The sequence below is a fragment of the Tympanuchus pallidicinctus genome, unplaced genomic scaffold, assembly GCF_026119805.1.
Source record: "Tympanuchus pallidicinctus isolate F22 unplaced genomic scaffold, pur_lepc_1.0 scaffold8, whole genome shotgun sequence".
NCBI lineage: Eukaryota > Metazoa > Chordata > Aves > Galliformes > Phasianidae > Tympanuchus > Tympanuchus pallidicinctus.
The window spans coordinates 8,778,380-8,800,892 of record NW_026294802.1 but is presented as its reverse complement, the minus strand read 5'-3'; the positions used below and the strand labels follow the sequence as shown (position 1 = coordinate 8,800,892).

General features: G+C 41.8%; 1 protein-coding gene and 1 long non-coding RNA gene across 10 annotated transcripts in view; one reads left to right on the top strand and one right to left on the bottom strand.

The window, feature by feature from the left end:
* Nucleotides 1-22,513, bottom strand: part of TBXAS1 (thromboxane A synthase 1) — a 243,706-nt gene that overhangs the window by 17,238 nt on the left and 203,955 nt on the right. The gene's annotated exons all lie outside the window — the stretch shown is intronic.
* On the top strand, nucleotides 5,893-12,118 carry LOC128073095 (uncharacterized). The gene is made up of 3 exons (XR_008202615.1): nucleotides 5,893-6,792; nucleotides 9,402-9,549; nucleotides 10,133-12,118. It is a non-coding gene; the product is annotated as an uncharacterized LOC128073095 (long non-coding RNA).

Sequence of the window (22,513 nt, the reverse complement as noted above, 5' to 3'; positions counted from 1 at the left end):
CCCTGTTACTCCATCCTGCTGCCTCATTTCTTGACTGACAATGTGACTTCTGCCATGCCCAGCTCTAACATCAAATTTTAGAGGACATACTTTCTACAGAACACAAGGGTAAACTCTGCACCTGTTGAAAATTCTCAAATTTTAGCTGAAAAAATTGAGAGAGAAAGGGTAAAAACTTATTTTCTGACCAATGCTATTTGATGCCTTTTCCTCTTCTGCACCTTTTGGAAAATGCTGACTGCCACGGGTGTAACAAAGCAATTTACAATTGGTATGGAAAAAAAAAACAAAAACGTATAGCACTTAAAACAGCTTTTGTGACTTTTCTCTCCAGTGCATGAAGAAGATCTTAAAAAAAACCACAAACAAGATGCCAGTCCAAAACTCATGATCCCAAGCTCAGTGGGAAGCTGGCTGCAAGCACGGGCACACAGCTTCCAAGGCACTATCCTATGGTAAGCCCTTCTAGATATTCAGATAAAGCTGTCTGCAATGAATCCTGGCTGACACCTAGTCAAGGATTCCTTCTCCCTTTGCTCTTTCTATTCTCCATCTGGGAACACAGAAATTTCCCTAAGCCTGTTCATGCTTAGATTTAGCAAAGCCATCATGGTGTCATGTTCTGGCATCAGTTTGTGTCTTCGCTTTCCTCTGCCCTTTGTAGAGCAGCATGGCATGGCTGTCCATCTGTTTATGATTTACTTTACACAATGACTTGGTCCTGATTACACTGATAAGCACAGTAGGTTATCTGAGGGCCAACTGGATCTCTGTAATGACACTCAATCTGTACCCAGATCGTGGGAAGGTTTCCAATCAAAGAAAGGACAGTGACAAATTCCACTGAGGCCTCCCCCAGGACATCTTCCCTGTCCTTAATCTCAGCAAGTAAAAACAAATGTCTGCTTTTTTATTCAGAATTATTCTGTAACTTCCAGCACCTAACTGGTCCATAAGAAATGAAATAGAAGGCAAGCAGAGAAAAAGAGAAAGCAAAATCTGGGTCTTGTTGACATTTAAAGATGAACACTGGAGAAGACTATAAAAGAACAGCATTCTGTTCAGGAGGCCGCATCTCTAGTGGGCTCTTTTAGCACGGTCCCAAAGCACACAGTCAGTGGAATCTGCACCAAGAAAGAACAGAGCCCAGAAAGCACAGCTTTGTCACGGGGCACTCCACGCTACTACTGGCAGGGAGCCTTCTGAGTGTACAGAGTAACCACCTAGCACATGTCAGTGGATGGAAAGAGAAACAGTTCAAAAAGGAGGATGAAATCACAGGGTTAGTAGTGAGGAAATACAGAATTCAATTTGTAATCCAAACAAGGTCATTTCTAGCACATTTTAGGATGATATAAGGCTTTATGGGTAAGGCAAAGAGAAAGTATTGCTCATGATTTCTTTTGCTTTATGAGTAAGCTTTGGCCTTTATTTATTTATTATCTCACAGTCTCACAATGATCCTGGTGTGAAGACCAATTGCTATTATTCCTCTCTGGCTTCTCAGGTATATTTTTGTTTCTTGAACCTGATCTTTCCTCTGTCATTCCCTGGCCATCTCACTCATTTACCTCTCCATAGTTCCAAGGAGTCTCTTACTTTTGCAATACTTCACGCCTCACCTCTGTGCTGTCATTTCACTTATGGCCATTCTACTTTGAGACTTGCTTTATTTGCTTTGTGACTTACTTTGTTTTACCTTCCTCTTTTTCAAAGCTCTGCCTTGCACAACGTCACAAAAGCTCTGGGGTGCAATAAGGAGATCTGGGAGAGCCCAGCCAATGCAGGGATATCCATCTGGAAGTCAGCCAGCCTCAAAGTGAAGGGCATTTAATCCAGAGGCTACTGAGACACAAAAGTGACCTCCATAAAATGATGTTTGCTGAATCATACAGTACAAAAGAGCACTTTTAAGCCAGAAAAGCCCAAAAGCCTGTAAGAGTCTGCAGGGGGTTCACTTGCAATTTTGCCCATATATAATACTGTATCCTTTGCCCTTTTTTAGCACAACTTGTGGCACAAAGATCTGTGGGTGCCTATAGATGGACTAATTTGGAGAGAGGGATTTTCTAGGAGTACAAAGATGGAGCACAGCTATAGGCTTTTCCTGTAAAGGCCTGGTCACATGTGAGAGCAGGTAGGCACACTCAGTACTCTATCAGCTCTGACTGCTCAAACATGAGCTAGGTCTCAGTCTGCTTGGAAACTAGCTGGAAAACATGAGATTTATGGCAAATAATAAAATTTTGAAATTCACTTGCCTTCAGGCTTCTGAACTGAGTTTCTTATTTCTGGCCTTACCTTTTCAACTATCGTGGTTAGAAGTAGGTTTTTTCCCCTTTCATTTTTGTTTTTGTTGTTGTTGTTTCAATAAAAAAAGATAGATTCTAATTATACATCTGACTTCAGTGGTGAGTGGTTCAAGAGAATACAAAACAAATACCCAGAGACTTGCCATGCAATGGCAGGATGCTGATAATACTCCATTTGCAGAGCTCCAGAGGCCAACCCTGCCTGGCTGTCTTCTGCAAGCACTCGGCTCAAGTCACACAGACTTTCAAAAAAAAATAAATATAGAAAAAAAAGGAGTCTACAAGAGCAGGAATTTCATGTGAATAAGCATCACACAGGCACAAGCTGATCCCTGCTGTATGCTGACCCTTATAACAAGCATATTTTTATGGTATGTGTTTTAGGGGGGATTACTGGGAGAGGGACCTTGTGAATTAAGCACCCAATCTCCTCTGAAAATGTCAAAATTGGCACTTTGGCAAAGCCTGGCTCAGAGCAAGGTTGAAATATGCAGATAAAGTAACTGGGGGGGAACTGTACTGAGGCTATATATAGCATTTTGTTTCTGCTGGGTATGAGACGGGGGGTGGGGAAGGCAGGAAGTGAGGAGGAGAGGGGGGGAAAGACAGATAAATTCAGGTTGCTGCTGTCACACACAGATCCACTTATCTATGGCTGAAGCCCAGACAGCTGTGTGACTGCAAATGAAGAAAATTAATTAAAAAGTAAAAAATGAAAATCAGCAAGAAGAAAACAGAGAGAAAAAGAGGACCTTATGCTTCCCACACCTAGTCTGATGTATAAGTATCTGACTGATGAAGGGTGCTTATTATTTCTTCAGCTCCATGTGTGTAAAGAAAGCTACAATTCTCCTAGTGAACAAGCAGATAATCACAAAGCGAGTGGCACATCTCTGCTATCCAAACTTTGCTCCTCTATTTAAATAACATTCTGGTAGTTCCATCTGTATAATACCTATGGTGCACTAAGACACTGGAAAGCAGGTTACTTGGGATCATATCCCGCCTGAACTATACCTCCAGTAAGAGAAAGCACTGGGAAGAACTGCAAGTAGATGTGGTTCTCTTACACCTCTTACATATTCGGACCTGCCTCCTGTCAGCCTAACTTCAAGCAACCTCACAGTTTTCCCTCCTTTATCTCCCAAGGCATTTGCAATGCAGCTCAGAAGAGCCAGAACACCTTCCACTTTTGTCCATATCCACTGCCTTTCCTCACACATTCACCTCCAGTGCCTTTTACATTATGATGTAGTAAAATAGAGTAGTGTTAGTACTTTCGGTCTCTCTTCATGTGTGCACACATGTAAGCATGTGTATTTTCTGTAACACATCCATCAATTTGAAACAGTATAAAAAGGAATAAAAAAAAATTCGATCTTTAAATCTCAGAAGATCTGAGGTGTCAGTGCTACAAAGTCAGAAAATTCATTCCAAATCCTATTTATCTAGGTCAGGATGTAAGAAAACTTTTTTTCTGCATGCCTCATATGCATGTCATCACTTTTGCTACTCAGTACTATACAGGCCACGAACTGAAGAGTCAGGGAAGACTGCAGCTTCCTCTCTGCTTCCAGAGGGCTTGATAGAAAAATCCCTTTTGTATTCTTTACAATGGAGCCTTGTCTCATATCTGCTCCAAGAGATGGATATTGAGATGGCCAGGATATTACAAAGACTGTGCTGAGCATGTGTACGTAAATGGGGAAGGAGCTCAGTGCCCATCACTGCTGCCGCCTTCTAATAAACAGAAGATAAATCTGCTTGCAAAGCAATGAACAAGTTAACAAAAGATTTCATTTCGATCCAGCTGATGCCAGTATGACACTGGGAAACACGGGGTCAGATTCCAGGCACAGTATTGCAGGGCAGAAGGAGTGCAGGGAGGAACATTTATGCAGCAAAGCCACAGGACCTGCAGTCAGGAGGTCAAGTCTTGACGCAGTTTTCCAAGTGAATTTGGGGAAGCAACATCCTCTCCCCCTGTGCTTTTATTAAGACTGGTAAACCTAAATCATGAGCTTGCCTGGAGACTGCTGATGAAGGCAACATACAAAGCTTTTGTTCAAAGCCTGGCCATTGCTAAAGTACTAACAACAACCCCACTTTTAAAAAAAATTTCTTCATGTCATGGGTAAGTTGAGCCTTGGCTTTTAGCAATGATATAATACTAAACAAAGGTAAGTCTTGAATGGACAACAAAATCATGGACAGAATTTTTTTTGTATGTTAGAAGTGAACTTAACCCACTATCAAAGCTGTGATTTATGATGCACATTTGCTGGAGGGGGCAGGAAAGAAGTGGTAATGGGTGCACATGCACTCATCCATAGACCAGCAACACTGAAGGCAAAGAAATACTGATTTTCTACACTTGAGAAAACAAACAAACAAACAAAAGCTGTAATTTGAAATTTAGGGAATCTGCTTTCAAGGTTTTCTATCTATGATGCCCTCGGGTCTCAAACAAAGGTTAGGGCCTGTTGGATTGCACCATGCTCCCCACACCTCTGCTCTCTCAAACCTGGATGAGAGAACCATGGCAGAGATGGCTGCTGCTGCAGAAGGCCATGCCCTGCTGCCTCCCTGCTAGGCTCACCCTGCCCTCTTCCCCGACAGTAGCTATCTTCCTCCACAATAAGAGGAGCTGCTCTTTTCTCCAGCCAAAAGTGTTCCCTGAGCAGGGAGGGCCCTGGAGCTCACACTGGTGTGTAGAAACCCTTGCCAAAGCCAAGAGAAGGCTGTGGGGATGCTTCGCAAGCAATTCTACCAGCTCATCTCTGCTCCAGCCTGGATGGCGCTCCTCGATTTGATTATTTTCCCATCACGTGTTTCTCATTTCATTAAGGGGAGCTGTTAATCAGGTGACCCACAAGTGGTGGGGCTTTCGGCGATCCCGACGTTACCACAGTAACAGAAGGAGCTGCAGCTCCACTCGGTGTTGGCATGCTCCCTGTGTGCTGGAGCAGGAGGACAGCACGAGCTCAGTGCTGAGCGGGTGCTGGCTTCAGGCAGCACGGCTCAGCGGGGAATGAAAAGGATATCGGCTCTTTTGTCAGCTCAGCTCGGTCTTAATGTTTAAATATCTGAAGGTCACTAAATTACAGAGAGCAGAAAATGAGCACAAAGGCCCCTCTCTAAGATTACCTAGGTTTGCTGAAGGAAATCAACAAAAGAGAATAAAACGAACTGAGCAAAACAACCACCGCTGCTACGATGTTACCCTTCTCGTTAAGCCCATACAGTGAGCCTATAGAGAAAGCAGCATTTCCCGTCTCTCTGCTGACAGTTCAGTATTGGGGCACAAAGGCAGGTCACTGTCCTTGGTGATACAGTAAACAAAGATAAGAGCTGAAAGCCACAGAGTATTTTTTTAACCCTGGATAATTCTCTCAGAATAAATTCCATTGTGGAGAGATTTATTGTTTACTTAGCACTCCTTAAAAGAGCTCCTCAGGAATGCGGTCTCCTTCCCGTGTGCTGGACACAAAGCACACATTTCAGTTGAAAGCCCTGGCCAGACCTGCTTGGGGCATCAGTCACTCGTCCCTGCAGCCCTTATGGGTACATAACATGCAAACCTTCTGGAAAAATGTGGCCCCAAACGTTCGTCCAGATCTGGTCTTTCTCCTAGGTTAGGAATTTAAACAGATGTCTTCCGCGGGCAGCCATGCTTTGCCAAAATACCAACAAATAAAGCATTGCTTCTCTTTTCTGCTCACAAAATGCCTGCAGCAAAGCAGCACAAGAGTGTAAAATCTCAGTTTACTTTCTGAGACTATTAGCACACGAAGGATCAGTTCCCCTTTACTCACTACACAGAATTTCCAATTTCCTTCTTCTCACAGCACGTCTCCCCAAATACATACATACCAATCCACTACTGGGGAAAATAGGCAGGGAAGACATCCCTGCCAACAGCAGAAGCATTCCTGTGTTCTCCATGTAAATGGCTCAACAACTTCAAGTAAGGTAAGAGTTTAAGCTTTTGCTGATTTGAGGCCTATGACATCAGTTGATCTGGTGCTGGCACAGAAGTGGTTATTTAATCCTGCCATCTCCTGCCTTTCCACTCAGCAAACAGCCATAAAACCTGTGCAGCACAGGACCTCTCTGCAATGTGTGCCTGATAGACTTCTCCTAACAATAGCAGAAATAATCAACTGGATGAGTTTTAGGCAGATTGCCATCTAGAAAAGCACAGCATCCGGATCAGAGGAAGATGAACAGACGTATTTCATGGTTTTGTGCTGTACATTTGACACATGAATCATAGAATAGCTTTAAGGAACCTTAAAGATCATCTACTTCCAACCCTTGAACTTTTTCACAGGCTTCTGGATTTCAACAGACATGAATCTCTTTTCAGGACACAAGAAAGCTTGTTGCAGTGCAGTTTTAAGAATATAGTTATTGGCAACATCCTGGGATTGGCAAAGATGGATTACCCACAGCCTGGGGCTTCACTGTAAAGTGGACTGTGAGTTTTAAAGGTTTCTGTTTCACTTTCTGAGAGAGTTATAAGTTTAGCTGCTGCTAGATTTTCCAACAGTGTTCTTGGGGACAGTTTCTGTAACTTGATCTCACCTCCATAACCCTACATCACTTTTCAATTAGACTAAGTCCCCTCCATAGGAATAGAGCAATTAAGACCTCTCTTGGCTTTCACAGGACTGCAATGCTTGCACATGAATTCATGTTCCTCTTACATGTTTTCAGATACTTGCTACTTCTGTTCACTGGATGGTGATTACGCTACAGATTGTATCAGACATGCACTTGGTCTTTTTCATCTGTTCTCATTACCTCTTTTTGGCAGAGGTAATAATCTGGTAACACAAAAACAGAAGCAAGTTCTGCTATCTGTTCCAAAGAAAGTATTCACCAGGACTACTCAAAGAGGCCAAAATCACACAAGAATCATTACAAAGATCAGCACATCCTGTACCAGTGTGCCATCCAACTCCTAATATTAAAATTAATCCCTTTTTTTTTTTTTTTTAATCAATATAAGCAATGCTTCTATTTGCAGATTTTATTGCTCTGAGACTGGCTGGCCCACTAACAGAAGCAGAACGGCTGCAGAGCCCAGAAGAAAACAGCAATAAAATTAAGCTTTTCCCCCTGTGTAGTCCATCCATGCAATAGGAGAGGTATGCTTGCCTGTGGTCATCACCTCCAAAATATACAGTATTTCCAAATCCTCACTTCACGTGCTTCATACTAAACTAAGGCCCTGCACTCACTTGCCTATACCATCTGCTATTAGCACAGCATATAGCACAGGTTACATTGATGTGCTATTTGATACATGTTAGAGCACTAAGGAGGAATCTAAATAGAGTAACCAGTGTCACACCCAGACACGTATATGGTATGCACACCACCCAAACTCATTTCTCGGTAGTAGCCTTAGCTAGTCTCAAGAGGTATTGCTCCACTAACATCTATTAGTTCACATGGATCAATGCTGTTATCAAGTGAAACTTTTTTTTAAAAGAGAAGCATATCTATATTCTTCAGTGCAACTTCTAAAAAAGTCTACAATAAATGGACTGAGAAAATTTCTTCAGCCTACATGAGTCAATAGTTCATCTATATGCAGGAGAGAAAAGGCATCAGCCCACTCTTAAACTCTGACTACAGAAAGGAGATGTAGTGCACATCCCCTGGTGATATACTTGTCTAATTTTGCTAAGAGACTGTTTTTGAATTTTTGTAATTATATTAGATGAGAAGACATCTTAATTAAAATGAAATTGAAGTCTAATGTAAAGGCTTTATATCAAACTAAAGATGCTTGTACAGGAGAAAGAAAGATATGATGATGGAAGCAATTTTATACTTGCATACTTCCATGGATGCTAGGAAGTTGCATGGCATTAACCACTTTGGTTTTTGAATTAATATAGCTATCAGCTATAGCTATATGATGTGCATAGATGTATTTAGCCTTCTACACATGTATACGCACCCACATCCCATTCACCCTTCAAAGCTGTTTGCAGAAATTTATTGGAGTTTTTTCTGTAAAAGCAGTCATTGGAGCAATCTTTAACATAAAAAGGGCAACTGCAGTTTATAGACATTATATTGCAACAAAGATCAAGTTTAAAAACAAGACTCAAAAAAGGACAGATTAATAAAGCAGCCATCCACACTGTGTTGACTAAAGTTTTCAATCAAAAGCCACTTCATGAATAAGCAAGAGTCCTCCATTAAGACACACACTCACACAAGCACACACAAAAGAGAGACTATCAGTTATTTATATTTCCTACTCCGAGAGACAGGAAACCTCCCTTTGCATCTGCTTTTTTCTCACTAAGAAGAATAATTTTAATTACAGCCACTTGGCAGGAAGCCAATTTTGATATATTTTTTTAATGACATCTGTCTAAGCATTTTTAAACTTCCTGCTCTATGTAACTTCCTTCATTTTATAGACCAACACCCAGTTACAGCAAAAAAAGAAAAGGGAGTAGCAAATGATTTATTCGCTTTTCATGTTAACTCTTATCAGGTATATCAAGTGGTTCATTGTTCTGAGAACTGATGGGACAGAAAGCAGATTTACGGGGGGAATTTAGGACTTGAGCGGTCTGGGAAAGGAAAAAAAAAAAACCATGAATGGAAAAAAACCACATTTGTAACTTAACCCTAAAACAGCTCCAGAGTTCCTGTTCCGCAGGCTGATTTTTCCTATATTCAACCAGGCCATTTTTCAAGGAAAAAAAAAAAAAAAATGGGAAAAAAATGGAGAATAGGGCAAAAGTCAGGGCAACATGCTTACAAACAAGAATATGAGGAGTCAGAGACAGTGCAGCCAGCCCATCCACCACCTATGCCAGCTTGACTCTGGACAGGTTTCTATTGAATCAGTGAAGTTAGTCTGCTTAATCAGCGCTGCAGAGGGGCTCCAAGTCTACACCCCAAGCCAGCACAGCCCCTGCTTCAGTCAGGTGACTGGGGCAGGAATGAGGAACCCCAGAGCTTCTCTACCACAACTAGCCACAACAACTAGAAATAGCAAAAACTCAAATTTCACATGCTTACTTATAAGGCTGTCTTCCCTCCTCTTCCTTTCAGTCTGCCTTCAGCTGTGGCTTACAGGGCAATCTCATCCAGCTTGCTGTTCTCTTCCTGTATGAGGAGTGAGGTGAAAAAGAGGAGCAAAAGCACTGCTAGAAAAGGAAAGCTGAATAATGCACGAAGGAGAGAACAAGTGGAAAAACAGGTGAGCAGAATACAAAGTGGGCACTGCAGGGTGGAGAGAAGCAAGGACAAAAGCAATGGTGAAATACCTGCTAATGGTTGCAATCCCTTAGGTCCCTTGGCTGGGGTTCACCAAGGCTGGGGACAAGGAAGGCCCCACAAGGCTGGGGAGGGGGGAAGGCAGGGCCACGCTGTGCTGGGGAGCATCATGCAGGAGCTGGCAATGTAGAGGAGCACATTTTACGGGTCCTTCACACCACTCATTGCCTGCTCTGCTGGAGCTCAAACCACAGGCACATACCCACACCTGGCTAACAACACTCCCTAAGGGATGGGATTTATAGCACACATCAGATGCGCAGCTCATATAAGCTGTAAGAAAATCTGCCTCTTGGCTGGCCCCACTGCTGGGACACAGGTAAGCATAATGAATTGTTAATGTCTTGACACCAAAGCTGCATTTTCATTCTTTGCTCCGGACCAACGAGATTTTATTCTTTTGACTTGGACTTCTTCTGAAGTCATCTTTTAGGGTAAATGAACAACATAGCACAAACAACCTGGGAAAACTCAGTCTCCCTCCTGCACTTTCTGTCTCTGTGCAGATCGAACCTACAGCCATCCTGAAAGCTCTGCAATAGTTTCCATGCGATTTTTAATTTCCTGGTTCTGCCTGGAACCCGAAGTGTGAGTGCTGGAAGCCTCAGGAGGAAAAACTGGTATTGTCAGATTCTGCCCTCATTTTCCAACATTGAGGACTTTCAGAGAATATCTCAGCTCTTAAAGCGTTTGGAGACTTCACTCTCACAAGTGGCTGACTGCCTTCTGACTCTTCTGAGTCAACACAGCTGGAAAATGGAATAAAAAAACCCTGAAATCTCAGTGAAAACCAGATGTTGCCATTGAGCAGTGCTACTGTGTTAATAAAGCACTAGCACCCTTGCGCTCCACAAAACAAAACAAATACCTCTAATAGATTTCCCTAACCATGTCTTATGTCAGAAAGAACACGGCAAAAAAATATTTTAAGGCTTGAAGTGGACTATGGAAAGCTATGGTTCTGGTGCTGGCACTTGGATTGCTGCACAGTAAGATTCCTATTTTTAGGGAGGACAAGCTGTGTTTGTTATTTGGCAGGAAGTGATCAGGACAAGTGATTGCAACATTTCTGCTGGACCTGTGGTCAGTGAGATTTGAATGATGTGTTATGAAGCATGGTTTGGTACTGTGGTGCTGTCACGTGCCACACAATTTGAACAGGGTCTGGAGTTTATGTGCACCCCCAGGGCACACAGTGGTACTTGCATTGTAGTCTTTAAAGAAAACATCTCAGCACTGTAAGCAGCAAAGGAAAGATTCCGGGACAGTTTTTGCTTTAAAAAAGTAGCAGTTTCTTTGCATGCTCATATCAAATATATTTTTCTATCAATTACACATTCCTGACAGGATGCAGATGCATTATGTGATGTGTTATATACAGAGCTGAGCAGGAATGCACGCAAGAACTGGAAAACAACAGTGGTTTGTTTAAACGTCCTGTTTCATCTTATCCAGCCAACATCCCATTATGAGCCACAGGGGGCCAGCTTTCTGAGGCCACCAAGATGTCAACAGTTGGAGGAAATGTTCACTCCAATGCCCCTGGGGTCGCTCTGAAAGCACTGACATGACATCCACAGCCTTCTTCAACAGAAGCAGCATCGTGGATTTGTTAGCATGCTACTTGAAGTTGCCACAAACAAGAGAAAGCTCATGTCTTTTGAGAGAAAAGCTAACCTCTCTCCTTCCCGTCACAAACAACATTTTCTTTTCTTCTCCCTTAGCAAAACCTATACAGTGTCCTTGGAGAAGGTGAAGAGCACAGACAAGATCCACACACCATGAGGTTGCAGCCCGTGTTCCTCAGCCACTGCATGCCTTTATGCCATTAGCCTTAATGTCACTTTAGTCTGAGTCAGATGTCACAAAACAAACAATTTTCCCTCCTTGCACAGCTTTGTTGTGACTGAGCCCTAAAATCAGTGGCAATACTGACTGTTGTGGTTCTACCACTAAGCTATGGTTGAATCACTGGTATAGCTTAGACTACTAGGAACATCAACATCTTTAATCTGTGGGTGGTTTATGTTTAGCAACGATAGCAAAAGTAAAGCCAAATTAAAATTATAAATATGATGAGGTGTTTCAAACACAGAGTGGTATGTTGTAAATAATGCGCTGAATGCTTCCAATGCTCTGACACTTAAAGAAATAAAAATATGGCTCCTCTCATCTGGTGGTCTCCAGCCATTTTTTTAAAAACAGATGGGGGAGCTGACTCATGAAAAAGGTGAAATGTTTTGCATAGGGTCACAGATCACAAATCCAGTGCTAGCAAAATCAGAGTTCCTTAAGCTAATTCCCTTGCTTTGTCACCAGATAATGCTGGCTGCAGAACACATCAGCAGTAAATTAGACTTTAAAAAACTCAAGGGCATTAGCAAATTATAATTAAGCACACGTTCTGCAATGAGATGAATTGTTTCTATAATAAGAGGCAGCAAAAACTAGTGCCTATAAATTGCACATTGTATCAGAGTATTACTTTCTGCTCGGAGACAACAATAAATACTTTTGCCAGATATTGATGATACAGATGTGTGCGTGTGTGTGTGTTTAGAATACAGTAAAAGCAATAACAGCCTTGCTGCGCTCACTGCTGTGCACCTTGATGGGGAAGATAAGTGATGCTAAATCCAGGGCCTGGTTTAATTCAAAAATACACAGTGTTTTTTACATTAACATTGCTAAACACTTGAATTGTGCTTTCGTGGAGTACATGATTTAAGCGCAGGCCCCAAGGAGACACCAGCTGTGTCTCCTGCATAAACTGCACTGACACTTAATATTGTTTCTCTGCAGTCAGATGCTGATTGCAAAATCAGTGATGACATACCATATTCAAACTTTGATGCTTGAAATTAGATGCCAGATTAGGGCAATCCTCAAAAATGAATGTTTTGGTGTTAGAGGGCCCTGAACATCAATAGCTCTCATCCATGTTGGTGGAGGTTGCTGGTGGCTAGTCTTCTTACTGAAATCGGGCACATACTCAGGTGCTTAAATTTAGAGTTAGGGGCTTCACTTTAGGTACCTTTGCCTGAAAATAGCACTGCTGCATACTATTTGTGTAGGCTGATGCTGAAATACTACTATGAACTTTCCATAATGTCTTGAAAAAGTAGGAGATACAATAAAGCTATAATAATATGTTCTCTTCCCTAATGCCCTTCAGCTGAGAATCTCAAACATCCATTAACAGAAATATAAGCATGCTCCATTTACCACACAAAAGTGCTGTAGTCTTAAAGCAAACCAGAAATTAAGAAAGTCAGAAAAATGGAGCTCATGTTCCCTTCTTCCACAGCACCCGTTACCCAAGGAAGAGGTTGGCCTTTCTGCTCAGAGGAGGACAAATAGCGTGTCCCTTTCACCATGTTTCCTATAGTCTCTCTGAGAAACCCAACATCATGGATAGCAACTGTTACACTACAGGATGGGCCTGAATGTACATCAAAGTTTTATCAAAGGGAAATATTATCAGGATAGAGTTTACGGGGAGAAAAAAAAAAACAACATACCAAGCCCTGCTAAAAGAAACAATTACATCACTCACTGTGTTCCTTTACTGATTTGTTCTCCTCCAGCCACCAGCTCTACCACCCTCCCCTGGCAGCTGGGTTGGTCAAACATATGTTTCTACAGATGATCCAAGTGCCAGCTGGCACAGGATAGGAGGGGCAGTCAAGCATGAAGAAGTTGGCCCACATCTTCCTCTGAGTCTGAAGATGCTGTTATCTCTGTCACCCACTCAAGCTCTTATGTCCCACAGCCTAGCTGTGGCATGGCAGGTCTGCTGTTTGACTTGCTCCACCACGCTGCCTCCTCTCTTCCTTAGGATTAACTGCTTACTTCTTGCAGAGAGCAACTATTAGGATAAGGCTGTTACTTTTTCACTTGCAGCACTGTTTCCGTTGATATATCAACAACACCAAAGTAGCACACATCAGGTAGAGGACAAAACTATGGGATGTCTCAGCAACCATCACCTTTACAGCTACACAAACTCAAGAGGCAGGGTTTAACTCCCCTTGGAATCCCTCTGCTCCTTGGAGCTGTGCAACAGGCATTTGACTACCAGGAAACAATGGACAGAATTAAATGCAGGCTTTTGCTCTGGAGTGTTGCCTCCTACAAGGAGGAAGGGCTAGGTGTGATGGCCTTCCTGTCTGAGGTCACTGGGACTGTCCTAGGTCAACCTGGAGATAGAGGAAGCCTTTCCCTATTGAGAACCATCCAAGCTATTCCTGTAAGAGCTTTGGCTCTGACTAGTTCAGAAAGCAGACTTCTGAGTTTATTTCAGCCATGGATTAACAGAGGAGCTTGACAAATACAAGCACAATGCTGGAACCATCAGCCACATGCCCTTTATACCTAGGGGCCAGGATGAACACCTGTCAGGAAAGCAACACAGGCCAGAGAAAGTGCTAAGCCCTCATTAACAGTAAAGAATGCCATCACATTCAGGAGACTGAGAGCACAACAAACACAAGAAGCTATTTTCTCAAAGTCCCAGTTTTGTCACTATTTATGTAGCTGTTCAACAAGCTCTTTCCCTTTGGTAAAAATGGAACATTTTGAACTCCAAAGCCCCTTCAGGTGCCCTCAAGCAACACAGGGAGGGGATGCAAAGAGGTCCCCAGTGGCTCTTTGGGAGCACGTGGCTACCCTGCATCTGGCTGCCTGTGCTGAAACTGAGCCGTCTGGGGTTCTGGGGATTTGGGGTGGAAAAGGGTTAGCACTTCCCTTTTCCAACCCCCTCTGCTCTCCTAGCCTTCTCTAGGACTGCCAATTAACTACACACACACCATTCAGTGACTGAAACTGCTGCAGCAGAAAGATTGAATAAGACAGGAAAAAACTGCTTTTGCAAATTCAAATACCTGTCTTTTAGTAACATAAACAGCTCACCCTGCTGAAGCAGCAAAGCCCCGCATTGATTGGAATGTCTACTTCCATTTCACAGAGGATTTAAAAGCCAGTGCCAGTCTTTGAATGGATGACCACCTTCATGCCTGATACAGAGGGTACTGAGCAGCTGCCACTGCTCTGGCTCCCCAGTCCAGCACAGGGCTCAGACCAAGGAACAAATACTTGACCTGCAAGCCCGGATCATCTAAATCACCCCAGATTATCAAGCATTGGTAGTCCTGCATGAATGTATGCTTCTCCCTGTCACCATCCCTTCATGTTGCATGGGGATGGTGCCCATGGCAGCACTCAGCTAAACACCACAATGCACCACTGCAGGAAGGGCACAGCAACCACTCATGGGACCTGGGCAGGGCCAGTTAGCCCTGGCAATTTCCAAGTTGTCCCAGGCAAGCATACAGCAATGTGAGTGTGCACGATACATCGTGAAAAGTTACAAGGTTTTATAAAATGTAATGGTCATCAGTTATTTTTTCCTGTTTTTCTGTGCATTACAACAAAGCATTCTCATTTTATTTGCACTGCTTTGATGATGAATAAAGTATGCTGGTTTTGTTTTGTGCAAAATAGCTCTCCTAAACCTCCATCGTCGTTATTTGTGCACACACACACAGCATCTGCTACAAAATTTTCTGATTAGTTCTCCATTAGTTAAAAAAAATGTCAGAGCCACCTCTGCTCCCTCATGAAACAGAAATGTCATACAGGGGTTGGCTCACCCAGCTGAGCTTTATTTCAGTTGTAAATAAAGTTATTAATACTCCAGGCAACATAAATAGCTGCATACTATTTTTAAATGTCTGGATTTATCAGTGTGCTAAGTGTTCGTTTGCTTCCTTAGACCTTTCTAAATGGGTTTAATGATGACACAGGCAGTATTTATTTCTCATTTTGTCCCAGCTATTTCAACTGAAAAGAGGTGGCTACAAAAAGGTTGACTTATCTGCAACACTATAGTATCTGTCAATATGTCACCATGATTTAATATGGAGGTTAGAGGGCATATATATTTTATTATGCTCTAGCCATTTCATGACACTTGCAATTACAGAATTAATAGTATTGACGTTAGGAATTAGAAATAAACAATAGTTCATTTAATGATTGATATTTGCTGAAAACAAGATTATCTTTAATGTAATCGAATAATTAGTTATTGATGAAGGGCACGTGATTAATTACAATTTACCTGCCCTAGCAGCATTTTAAAGATGCAATATTAATTATTTTCGATGACGATGAAATAAATACAGAGAAATTGTAACTGTGAAATCCCACAATTTCAAGACTGTGTTTATTAAGAGTAGTTAAAAGATCTGAAAAACCTTCCTACCTCGTTAAGATCAATGCACCATTGTGCATCAGCAGACTGCTGTCCCCTGCCTCTGGGCTTCAAGGTCCTCTCCACTGTGAACCCATTGGATGTGAGCCTGGGGCTCTGGGCCAGCGTTTGCTTGTGCAAATCAGCCCTATGAAGCCAGTGACACAAATAGTAATAAATTAAAATTAATTGAGTATTTGTATAGATCACCTAGATTATTCACACTTTGTAAGGAACCTGGATGCTGAAATGATGGGATCAATGAAAAATACCAGATAAATATTAAACAGTCACTGTGTAACTGAATGATGATGGATGCATAAGAATTGATTCATATAAAACCATTTTTACAGTATAACAGATATGTTAATAGTATCTAGGAAGGGCATAAGGATGCGAGGTTTGTTTCTGCAATTAAACATCTTACAAGGACAGACACTGCTAAAACACTGACTGGATTTCAGTTCTGTTGCTTTCATTTCTTCTTGCAAAAGGAAGAATGGACATCGACGTCAGGCTTATAGATATTACATACATTTCCTCTCTTTAGACATTTTTGCCTTCACTCCTGGCTTGATAAATAAAGACTGTCCTGAGCCTTAGTCCTTGAGCAGCTCTGACTTTAACATGTTTTCATGAAAGGGGAGGAGGAATGACAGATTCATCATCACATAGATTTCACCACTGACAGCAAAGCAATTCCGAGGTGGATCGAATCACTTTAGCACAAAGCATAGCTGGTTTTCTGGTAATATTCAAGAATGCAACGGGTGATGAGATCCTTCCTAAAAATGTAAGAAACGAGCCAGTAGATGAACATAAAGGTACAAGTGCTGCAGGTTTCCAAAAGCACTTAATCTGCCTATCAAAAATAATCCTGATGCAGTGGATCCATAGGAACCTTCCTATTCTTTTGTTCTACAAGTCTCTGCAAGACACCTTCTCCTTTCTGAGCTTGTGCTATTCTTCTTCTGGACAGAAAGGACTCCATTATGCTCCTTTCTTTACTCCCTCAAACTCTAACTCAGTGACGTACCTTGCCCTTTCCCTCCCCTCTCCTCTCCAGAGCATAATTTAAAAAAAAGAGAGAAAGAAAAAGAAATAAGAAAATGTAATTTACAAGGTGGAAGTAATATAACAAATGATGCCTTATGGGGAAACCCACTGCTCCAATAAAGAACTAGTAAGATCTCAGGATCATTCCTTGTTGGGGAGGGTTAATGGAGGCCCTGCTCCTTTGCATCACAGTATTAATCTTGACATTTTTAAAGGAGAAAACATTCTCCACTAAAACATAAAAAGCTTTGCCTACAGCACTGCCTATATGTACCACTTCTACTACGCAAAGCTAAAGCTTAGGAAGCTATAAACCACTCTGCAGTCACTGCCAACAGACAAAAGACTTTCTTTAGAGAAAGCAAGAGACTGCAGCAAGAGTTAAAACAAACAGTTAAGATTATACAGCTCACTTCATTTTCCCTTAGGAAACTGAAGCATCCCTTTTATTCTACTCCTGCTCCCCCTAAATCAAGTTCAATCCACTCATATGAAAGGGCCACAATACAATACCCTGAAGGAAAACATATCCATCTGTGATGTGCACTGTTCCTATCTGAAAACCTTGGAGGTCAAGGCAGTACTAAAAGAGCAACCAACCTACCAACACGACACATGAGCCTGGAGAAGTAAAGCAAGAATCCCTTGCAGCAGCTGTCTGTGGGAACCCAAAGGAAATCCCCCTTAATTTAATGGCTTTGGGGAAGTGACCCTGGGTTATACAAGAGCAGATTCAATCATTGTCCAATGGGAGTGTCCTGAAAAATTCAATTTTCAGAAAAATTAGCACTTGGAAAAGATCCCCTTTTATGATTTCTAATAACATGGTATGCTGTGAAAATATAATTTATTTCTACAGTTTAGAAAGATTTCATTCACTATTGAAAGCTTAAAGTAAAATTGAAAACCATGAAATAGATACCTGTGTTCACCCATATACTAACAACAGCTTTGATCATTAAAGATGAGGGTTTTTTTAACAAATGCCATGTTACTGCCAGGGCTTAAGATCTTGATGTCTCTTTCTTTTCCTGTGTATATTAAAATTGCAGCTAGTGATATTTTAATAGAGGTTTCAAGTTGGTTGTGAAGGCCTGGGATGTGCTCCATAACCTACTATATATTGCTGGTGTGTACAGGAGATGCTCAGTTCTTTTCAAACGAGGCTCTGAGCATCTCCTTCCTTATAAAAGCATGCACTGTGTTGACCAGTTATCTCCTTTGGTTCTTAGGAAAGAAGTCTCCTTGGTTTTCCCCTTCATGCTATTTCTTTAACATTTTGAATTTTATTCAGAAGGGACAGTGGTTCATTTCAGCAGCTGTATCTTAAGCACACTACGTTTTGTGCACACATCTGAGCCAGACCAAGTTACTGCTTCCATTGATCACCCCTGCAAGTATAACTACCAGCCCTTCAGGTCAGGATCTGAGCAGATCTGCCTAGGCAATTGCTTTCCACTCACTCACTCCAAAATCCCTACTATTTCATGCTAAAGTCTTTCACTAGATGAAAAATCGTCATGCTAAATGTGGTCATTTTTACTGAGGCAGGTTTGGATGCAACAACTCAGGCTTGCAGATTTGAAAGGAATATAACCTACAGAGCAAGCAGAAGATGGGATGACCACCTGTTGCTGTTCTTCGTCCAGGTCAGGCACATCTACAGGACTACACAACCACAGTTTAGAAGCTTTGATGGTGGCCTTGGGAAACACCCAGGGTCTGGTCCCACAGAGAAGAAACTAGGAATCCAGATAGTTATTTGGAGTAATCAAATCAATGGTCTTTCACTGAAGAGCAATGGTCTACAATGGTCTACCCATCTGCAGTTCCTGTACTGTAAAAAGAGCCAATGTCTAACATAGAGAGCAACATTAAATCCACATTGTCTTATCAGTTTAAGTACACGCTGCAAGCTTTCAAGAAACTATATCCTATTAGGTTTTTGAACATTGTATGCTCTGATAAAACCCAGATCCAAGGTGGAAATTCTCAGTGGTATTGTAGCAATAATCACAGGAATAAAGATTACAGCAACATTCCCTCAGGAAGTCTGCTTCACTCTCCAATTCCCATGCAGCAGGGATGTGTAAATTATTCAAATATACCAGGCAGGAAAAAAAAAGGCATCTTATGAAAACTAGTACGATTGCTATTAAAGAGAAGGAAATAATGAAGAAGGAGCTTTTTAAAACAGGCCCATATATTTTCCATGGAATAACAAGTGGAGTTTGTACACAGAACTATTTATTGAGAAAATGCGATTTGTTGGTTTTTTCAATCAGAAACACTTGGGATACAAAGAAAGTCTGAGAGAATTACAAGCTGAAATAACAGCTTTAAAATATGAGAGCTCAATTATTTTACTATCAGAAAAATCTTTAGATCTTAAGAGCTCATTTTACTTACAATCAAAACTTTGCAAACTTGGGCTTGCACCCACCATATACATTTCTCTGCTTGTTCTGGCACGCAAGGGGAAAACAGGGAATTACAACTGACCTGGCACAAACCCTCAAACCAAGTTCATGACAGCGTTTACAAAGCTAATGCTGTGTGACATGGTTAGCAGGTCAAATAAAAGCAAACCAGAAAGTGGAAGTAAATGGTGTAAGAGAATTATATTTAATTTGGAGAAGTAGAACAAAACTCCAATTGCAGTGTTGTTGCCTTGAAAACAAGACCAAATGGATTCAGAACACTAAATGGAAGAAAAAAAACCTGCCAGCAGCAGCTGTACTTTACACTTGAGTAGCCACATGAAGAAGCCAAGGGCAGGTCCTCGACCAGGGTAAATTGCATTCATTCTGAATGGGACCTGAATTTAGTGGGAGTCTATCTGTTCATCGACTTCAGTGAGCTGTGAATTAGACCCAAGAGTGCCAGGTTTCCACTATTTCAAAATGCTCTCTTCCTCATTAAAATGTACTTAACAGCTACAGCAGCCAATGTTAACCTAATGAACAAAGAAGTTCATTACTGACAAAAAGTGCTAATGCATTTTTATGCACCACTCTGACAAAATCATCTTTGAAGAAACCAGAGCAAAGCCTCACCCTTGGCTTGCTTGGACAAATTCCTTGGCCAAACTACATGGAAGATCTCCAAAAATTGCCTGGCAAACCTATGGACAACAGCCACCTTGGGCAATGGAAATTTAGGAAGCATCAGTGCAGCAAAGACTTTGGTTGGCATTTATTTGGTTGGAATATCCTGTTCTCACATTTCCCCAGGCTCTCAGTATTATAGGAGGTATATGTTGTCCTTGCCCTGTGGAAACTATTGTAAGGAGAAGGTGCCAAGAGGATGCTGTATGCCTTTTTTGCCATGTAAGTTTTTAGAGTCTTTGATTCCATTTCCTTTGTCCTGAAAATCACACCAAATTCCTTAGCGATAGTCAATACTGCATTTAAAACCACTAATGTGGATGTAACTGCTAAGCTAGTTTTGGGCTAGCTAAGAGCAGTAGGGTCACCGAAGGCAGAAATGTTGGATGAGAGCTGAAATGCACGTGAGTTAATGCTCAGATAATTAACATGGCCTGTTGTCTGAGCAGCCAAAGTTACTTTGTTAACCAAAAGCCAAGCAACCTCACTACCTTGTCTCTATGTGCAGCTGCCATAGTATCAAACAGAGAGCAAGATAAACTAGCATCTTTTTTGTGTCTGGGTTTGGTGAAGACATGCTCCTCATATGTTTTTGTGGTTGTTTGTTTTTTTTTTTGTCCTGTGTTGACTTCATGGAGAAGAGACCAGATATTCTGCCATGGAACCATGAGTATCATACACTACTGACCTTCAGCACTCCCCATACACAGCCAAAGCAGTATTTACAGGAGCAGCAGCAAGACCACTGGCTTGTCCAGCAAGGTGCCTTTAGGGGCCACTCAGTCATCTTCAGAGATGCAAACCAGGGAGGACATTTTGAAAGACAAAAGCAGAATGCAGGTGCCAAGTTTCCACTGCAATACAGGGGGAGTTAGACTAGAGTGTTGCAGGGGATTTTCCAAGGCACAAAGAACAGCTGGATTGCTCAATTTCCATGTCCTCCGTTCAGAAGTAGCTGGTAAAATGTCTGTCCTCAATCTTCTTTGACCACCACGGTGCCATATTTGACATATTTGTACAAACTGAGCATCAAATATTCCCCCATGCGCTTACCTCTGAGCTGCATAAGATGCAATAACACAAATGACAGACCACAGGTATGTAGGCTCTTCACAACTCCAAGATGAAAGAACGATAACAGCATGCAGTAAGCAAACCTTAAAAAAAAGCTTGAGTCGCTTGAGTCAGCCCAGGACAATCCAACTCAAATGGCCTCTGAGAGGCTGCAGAGTAGAGAAGGATTGCTACATCCAGCCACATCCTTCAGTTTTCCAACACGTTTTTAGTATGGAGCACACCACAGGCAAAAGTGAGGAACAATGGTATTGCACCACACACTTCCCACCCAGAAGCTACAGCCACCTTTGAGATACCACTGGCGATGTTTTTGACAGATGTATCAATAATTAAGGAGAGATAGGACACTCAAATACAATGCAATCCCCAGCCCCACCCTCTGAACACCAAGCCTTTAAGCAATACTGGAAATACTTAGGAACATTAATTGCTCTACAGCTCCAAGAGCTCAACCTCCTCAAAGAGCTGCATGAAAGAATAATTCTGGCTGCCATCTCACAGCGCTTTGCTGAGCCAGAAAGCTCCATAACCTGCCATGAACACAGACAGGGATACCGTATCGCTGTAAATACCATCATGTCTCAGAGCAAAATCATAGTGACAGGCACTCTGGTCTGCTGCAGCTCACAACTGCATGAAATAGGGGTATGGGTAGGGTACAGCAGCAAATAACAGGTAGAGATTTCAAAACACAGGAACCCATTATTTGTAGGAAAGATGAAGGCAGAAGAACTGCAGGCAAGGTGTATTGATGGATTCTCAAGTCTCTGGATTATGATCCTATTATGTTAAAAACTTACTTTGTCCCTTTTTCCACAATGCCATGTTTACTTAGCAGGCATTAAAAAGAAAAGGAAAGGAAAAAAGAAAGAAAGAAAAAAAAAGAAAAAAAAACAGAGAGAGAGAAGAGGAAAAAGAGAAAAAGAACAAAAACTACAATGACTGAAGCTAAATTTATACACACAACAGAGACAGATAAAGCATCCCAGGGGACCTTATCAGTTTTACACAATAACCAACAGGCTGCTTCCTGTATATAGCAGCTTAAGGTCGGCGGATGTTTATTAGAGGCAGAGGGGAAAGGAAATGCAGTATCTTTGACTGACATGGCAGGGATATATGAGAAGTGCTATTTACGTTTTTGACTTGAATAAGAACCACAGTGACTCATAGCTGTCTTACACTTAATATTCCAATTAGCACTCCAGGAACGCTGAGCACAACTATCTCCGAAGTGTGAGGTTTGCTTACTGTTCCTCACAAGAAATATAAGAGGGCAGTAGGAAATCAGATTTCTTTGAGCCATTTCTTTGAGCCATTACCATCTCTCAGTTAAGAACTGCTGGGATAAATCAACCTCTTTCTACCCCCCTTGATTTTTTAAAAAGAGATAT